Below are 7,343 nucleotides of genomic sequence, written 5' to 3'. Positions count from 1 at the left end.
ACGATTGATGATAGAGGTATCGAATATTTCTGAGTTGAGGAGTATTTTACAAACGCATTAATTATTTACTATTTCTTAGAAAAAAAATTAGGTTGGTGAAATTACGGAGTCACATAACTATTATCAATGTTGGTGGTTGCTTTCGGGAAATGCTGCGTAGGTAAAATTATCTGCTCGACTCCTCCTACTGGGAGCGTTTCCAAGAGAATAGGAAAAAATATCCCATTGATATCAATATCCTAAATAAAAGAAAAGTAAATAAATATTAATAAATAAGTTATAATATTCTAAATAGATATTGATAGCCCATTCTCTTGATAACGCTCCCAGTCGGAGGAGTGAAACGTCGAGCAAATAATGTTAACTACACAGCATTTCCCGAAAGCAACCACCAACATTGATAAAAGAAGCTGTGAAAATCCTCATGCAAAAACACAAAACTATTAGTTTCAAAAAATATATTTTTCAACATTGTCTCAAAGTTTTTTCCAATCGCTTCGTTTATCATTTCAATGATTACTTGCCGAGGATGAGCAGATTGATATTTTATGAATTCCATTTATTAACTTATTACGCTAGGCACCATGGTCGGAATGAGTATTTCAAGGCGGCAGGAAAGCAATATCCGTGAGTGACCAGAAGACTCTCGCCTGTGATTATTTTTTCAATCTTGCCTGCATCCCAGGGGCATATCTCCGCCATTCTCCATTTCCCGCGTAATAGAGCATTGCCCAGGAGACCGTCCTGAGCCCAGTATATAAGCTCCAGCTTCGGGGAGAGAAGGCATCATTCGCCAGCAGAATCTTCCACTGCAAGCATCGAAGCAACACATCATCTGGTGAGTTGAGAGGAACAAAGTTTCCTCTACAATACCCTTAAAAGATACTGCTTGATACTAGTTGTACTTCTGCTTCCGTACGTTGATAAGATATCAACATACCGTCATAGAAAACTTTGGGATATTGATATCCAACGCAGAACTTTCGAAGTAACTACCTCTATATTATATGTGATTACTAGATTCGTCATCAACATTTTTCAACAATCCTATGATAGGTTTGGCGCAGCTCTCCATTCCTATCTGCTATCTTCTAACCTTTTCATATTAACGTATTTCTTCTCCTTTACATCCTTTATAACCTACCCTACGTTACGAATTCGGGGCCGTCCCTAACCCTTCTTCCCTTCCACCTGTCCTTCTACGATTGTTTTCAATAGGCCGTCGTGCCTCATTATGTGGCTAACTAACTTTTCAAGTGTTCTCCTTAAGGTTTTTCGGAGACTTGCTAGATTCATAGATAATTTTTCTTCTATGGAATATTTTCGCTCACTTCACTGGTGGTTTACAACACAGGGTTCCATCCCTGCCTACTGGACGCGCTAAACGTTTTCTTGTTTTTTTTATTCAAATCATTGATAAATATAGTTCCCTATGGAAACGGACATCCATTAAACCAAAAGAAAACGTTTTATAACGATAACGTTTTATAAATTTCCCTGAGCAAGACCCCCAGTATGGGCCCCCAATATTTTTCATAAGTCGGCACCCCTAGCTGTGACAATAATGGAGTTACTATTATATTGATATATCCTGCAGAGTCGTTTTCATGGCTATGCCACGCAGTGGCGCAGCGAGGGGGGGTTTTGGGGGATAAAACCTCCATTATTATTTTATTATTCCATTTTACTTAATTTGATTGATATCGCCAATAGAATAGTGTAAGAATTGATAAAATATCCCTCAGAAAGCCGTAAAACTCTCCATTTTGAGCCATTTATCCTAAAATTCCGCAATTTATTAATCTCGTACCTACCGCTTATCCTGGTGGGCATTCCATACCCCCATACACCCCGGTATTAGTTGCACCTAAACCTCCCCCAGCCTTGATTCCTACCCGCGCCCCTGATGCTACGGTTACTAACCGCTATCTTCTTCATTTGCAGTCCGAGACCATTTACCAGCACACCTCCCATCGCCATGAATTGCCGCGTGATCTTCTACTTCGCTCTCGCCCTCGTCGCTTTGGCCATGCTCTCCGCCAGCGTTGACGCATCCTCATACAGGAAGGCCCCACTCAACGGAAGCATCTTCGGCAAGCGGAGCGGCATCACCTCAGCTGGTGAGTCCGCCGTTCAAGCCGGTTCTGCCGCGAATTCACCATTTATTTACACCTACATACTATCCCGCAAGCCGCCCAATAAGGCGTGTGGCAGGGGGTGTAAGTACACCAGCCGTCTGCATATAAAAAGCAAATTCTGAAACAAAATTACGACCAGCATTTACTAAAGTACTTTATGGTATAGAGGAAAAACGAATTCCTATATCTGTCCGTTCGGCAAAATGTCTCTCTTATTACATCGCTTTTATATATCGGACCTTTAAGTACAGTGGGGCTTTAAGATGATAATCTCCTTGTCGCTCCTAACAGTGGCGCAGCGGGGTTTGGGGGATAAACCCCCCCCCCAGAGCTTAGAGAAATTTTTAAGTTTAATCCATTTCACTTCATTGGATTGATATTACTAATAGAATAGTGTAAGTGTTTATAAAATATCCCTCAGAAAGCCGTTAAACTCACCATTTTGAACCATTTTTTCTTAAAATTCCGCAATTATTAATCTCGCACCTACCGCTTATCCTGGTAGGTATTCCATACCTCCACACACCCCGGTATTAGTTGCACCTAAACCCCCCCAGCCTTAATTCCTAGCTGCACCCCTGGCTCCTAAAAACTTATATTCTCAATTTTTCAAGGAATCTACTAATAAGCCTAGGGCGCAGCCTCCGAGTCTCTAGCGATTCCAAGCCCAATTCGCTTAACATCTGGTTTTTCTGATTATCTTCTATGTAGTAGAAGTGGAAATATACAATATTTTAGATTGAAAAATTGAAAAGTACAACAAATATTTCCATAGCCCATACAAAAATGAAAATTGCATATTTCCGGGTGAATTCCTGCAGGTCATTTGGATCCGAAGACGGGAGCTGGAACGCGCCCGAAACTGTCGTCCACCAAAAATTAGTCGACGCGGAATTAAACCGGACACCAATCATCAATTTAATCGCAGCGGAAGCCTCCGTGATAACTTTATTTAACCATTTTTTTTACAAATCCTATGTAAAAGGTCCGGACCCTCCCCTCCCCCGAAATATAAAAATGCTATTATTTTCCCTCGAAAAATAAAACAAAATATTGAAAAATCATGAATTCATAAAATATTTCGTTAACAAATGAAGTTTTTTCGATTATGGAAAGTGTTAAAATTAGTTAAAAACACTACTTTGTACCCTGTTTTTCAAAAATTCCCCTCCCCCGTGGTTTTGGACCCCCCCGAAATTTATGGCTTCGCCACTGTTCCAGACTGTTTTTGTATCTAATGTAAAGAAATGAATAATCAAATAAACCTGTGCATGTGATGCCGCTAACGTTAAATATTTTTGTTTTCTTCCGTGACCAGACGCTGAATCCAGAATCGTGGCCTTCTCCAACCTATGTGAAGTCGCTGTCGATGCCTGCTCGCCATGGGCCAATGCCGCCCTCGACTCTAAGTAGAAGCCCTACTTTTGTCGACGATGGATTTCAACCCGGTTCCAGCGATTACTGATATGGCCACGAATTCATATTTTAAAAATCAACCCTCAGCAACAGCTGCTCACTTTAAGACCCTTCACTGATTTCAGCCACTATGTTCTCTCATGATTAGCCCTAATAGCTAATGTTTCATTTTTTCCCGTAAATTCAAAATATATCTGAGTACCACTTCTGTTAAAACGCATAAATATGTGTAAAAAAATGCGTTTCTCTAGATTGTTCCTTCCTAACCTGTAGTTTTTATGTCCTAATAAATTTTATAGCAGCTCATTCAGCATTACCTTTTTTCGTCGACGGTTTCCAACAAAAAAACCTTCGAATACTGTGCACTTGATTAATAGTGTGACTAATCAATGTAGAGCATGATTAATGTCAACATCTTGTCCAAAAACTATTTTTTCCTTCAACATTTATGTGTCTTTTTCAATCAAATATTTTGATTCACCTGTGCGTCAGCGTTAAAAAGGGGAGCCGAACTAGCTCCCTTTTGGATTCATCAAAATCAAATTAAAAAATTAAAATTACTTGCATGAAAGTAATTTTAATAAAATTTTTCATATGTCGACGTCGCATACCGTAAATTTTCATATTTTTAATACTAAGAATGTATTACATTTATTTATTCTCAAGATACCCTACAACAGCACATACAGGCTTTTAAATTAGGGGTTACCATCATGTAAGAACTGCACAATCACGAACATCCATGCCCAGGGTAGAGGGATCTTAAAGCAGAACTCGAACCAATGTCAGATTCAGCATCAAATTTAGGGGGGATCACGACCTGGAGAGTATGGAATACCCCCTGGGAGAGAGGGGCGTTTTTACAGTAGGGAGTGCAACCATCGGCGTACCCAGGATCAAAACTAGGGGGGGGCGTGGTCGTTCAAGTTGTAACACAGACAAGGTTAATGAAACCAAAATTTTAAGAAAATTATGGCAGCGCTTTATTAGTTTATAAAATTATTTGCTTGAAAAAATAATGGTTTTTATTTTATTTCCATGTCTTAGACTAATTTCATTTTTCTTGTTCTAAACCTTCGTTTTGAACCAAATTTATTTTCGCGTCTAGGGGGGGCAGCTGCCCCCTCCTGCCCCCCGCTGGGTACGCCCATGAGTGCAACGCTTTACGATAAATATAACCCTAACTTCTCTCACGTTTGGGACTTGTAGCCATGCATTTGCGTATACACTCCCTTTACTTCTTTACAAAGATACAAAAACTATTTCACCAGTAAATACATATTAAATTTTTTAAATAAAATTTGGGGGGTCATGACCCCCATTATCCCCTTTCCCATAAATCCGGCCCTGACTCGAACCCGCGTCCTTCGGTTTGGTAGGTGACGAATTCGTCCCGCCGCCCCTGAGGCTAGCTTATTAAATATTTGTGATAAACATGTTCAAAAATTCACTTTGATAACGGTGAACGTGTCTCAATTGTTTAGTCGTACATCAAGAATTAGAACGTTAAGCGCATAGAGTGCGCGGGAGTCGCCGCCAGTCATTCGAGGTGAAATCGACGAAGGAGGTGGTAGGTATGAGTTGACGCCGCTGAAAATTCGACTCTTATTAAAGGTTAGTCTCGTGTCTATGAACTTCTAGATCGTAGAAAATTAATAATGGGAACTCAATTCATTTCTCAGTGAACTTTCGTATCATTCCGTTGTGTGATATGAGGATTTCTTTCCACTATAAACTGACTCGTGGTGTTGGGTAAAATCCATTCTTGACCGTTGTACTTGAACAGGAAGGTGACTTCTTGCAACGTTTTCTGTGGTTCCGTCGGATTTGAGTCATCGGTACCAGAATTGCAACCAGCAAGACTAGCCACGGAAGATGCAGTCAAATGCGGCTGCTCATCTCGTTGCAGCAGACCTGTATCCCGCTGGAGACCTTGCGAATACTCATTGCCAACTTGCCATTATTGCCCGCACACGTACGAACTGCTCGCAGTAAGTATCGCTTGTGAGTGATTCCATCATCGCCGTGGCCGTTAAGAAATTGTGGTGTGAATTTGTGAAGGGTTCGTCAGATGGGCACACTATGGAGAAAATACCACTTGAATTGGCAAAGTTTGTTGGAATTGCTGCGTAAACACTGTGAATTTAACTGTATATCGGATAGAGACAGGGTGTACTAAAGAGACCAGAATAAAAGAGTTTGTAAGGCTGTTCCACTCGAATAAATCTGCCCTGGCTGAACATAGCTTATCGAAAATGGAATGGGGTTGGTGTGGTGGTTAGTGTGTTGACTTCCTACCCCGTGGGCTCGTGTTCGAATCCCGGTGGTGGTAGAGAATTTTCAGAGACTGCCCGATCCCTGCTTGAATTTTGTGTCCGGGGAACATTTCAAGCGCAATACTCCGTCCGTCGGACGAGGCATTAAGCCGTGGTACTGTAGGCGGATCCAGGGGGCGGGGGCACTCCCCCCCCCCCCCCCCAGACCCTCAAAAATATACAAGATTTTTAATGCGGTACCATTATCATTGCGTTCGTTTTATATTACGAGGTATCCTTGTGCCCCCCCCCCCCCCAGAAAGAACTCCTGGATCCGTCCCTGTGTGATACCCTTGGCGCTTTTCGTTAAAGGCTAATGGAAAGGCCGGGTTTCTCTCTACCCTTCCTTCCATACCCTACCCTCATGGCAGGGGCGGATCCAGGATTTTTTTCTGGGAGGGGCACAAGCAAGGCCGTATCCAGGATTTTGTTCTGGGTGGGGCACAAGGATACCTCGTAATACAAACGAATGCAATCAGGGGCGGATCCAGGATTTTTTTCTGGGAGGGGCACAAGCAAGGCCGTATCCAGGATTTTGTTCTGGGTGGGGCATAATGTAGCATAATGGGCAGATAATGTGACCGTATTAAAAATCTTGCATATATTTGAGGGTCTGGGGGGGGCACGTGCCCACCCCCCTGGATCCGCCTATGCCTCATGGCACACATGACATTCACTGTCGGTCGCCTCCTCGCGTATCAGAAGATAATGTCATCAATTTTTATGAAGCTCAAGTGGTCTCAAAGGTGCATATGAATCTCTTAACTGCTTTCAGGTGTCATTGTGTCATGTCAAGTTGGACGATTTTTCTTTTTTCTTCCTTAAGTTGTTGCTAGGTGCAAGACGAAACATTTCCTACTAAAAGGAAATATGTTATGGAGACATATGCTCTGTTTTATTTGGATGACATGTTTCCTTTCAATGGGAAACGTTTAGTATTATTGTGAAATATGAGTTGGGTTGTCTCCTTAAAGTAGCCATTGACATCTGGCTGTAGGAGAACTACATGAAACTCAGCTCTGTGCATACATACTAAACAGGGAATGGAAACCATAAATTCAAAAAATAACGGAAAGAAGGAGACAAAATGCCCATGGGGTTAAAAGGATATTCAGGGTGTTTCATGAGGAAACTGAAATACTTCAGGAGGTGGGGAGACAAGTATTTTTTGTCCTATAAGCATTGGGTCGCAACTCCCAAGGGCACAGCTAGGAAATAAGGCTAGGAGGGGTTATATATATATATATATAAATAATACTGGTGTGTCTGGGGGTATGGCATATCAGCCAGGGTAAGCAGGAGGTGCGGGGGGGCCCTCCCCAGAAAAAATGGGGATATTTTATAGAATTTACAGATAGGCTTTCTGAGGGATATTTTATAGATCCTTACAAAATTCTATATGTAATAAAATCCAATTAAGTAAAATAGATTTAACTTTTAAAAAATTCTGAGCTCTGGGAGGGGGTTTTATCCC

General features: G+C 41.5%; 1 long non-coding RNA gene across 1 annotated transcript; it reads left to right on the top strand.

Annotated features, from left to right (window-relative positions):
- Positions 1-633: 633 nt before the first annotated feature.
- Positions 634-3,860, top strand: LOC124167966. The gene is made up of 3 exons (XR_006866803.1): positions 634-838; positions 1,945-2,120; positions 3,457-3,860. It is a non-coding gene; the product is annotated as an uncharacterized LOC124167966 (long non-coding RNA).
- The last annotated feature ends 3,483 nt before the right edge of the window (positions 3,861-7,343 follow it).

Source organism: Ischnura elegans, chromosome 11 (assembly GCF_921293095.1).
Source record: "Ischnura elegans chromosome 11, ioIscEleg1.1, whole genome shotgun sequence".
Taxonomy (NCBI): Eukaryota; Metazoa; Arthropoda; class Insecta; order Odonata; family Coenagrionidae; genus Ischnura; species Ischnura elegans.
Note: the sequence above shows the minus strand (reverse complement) of the source record. Positions and strands in the feature narration are given on the sequence as shown.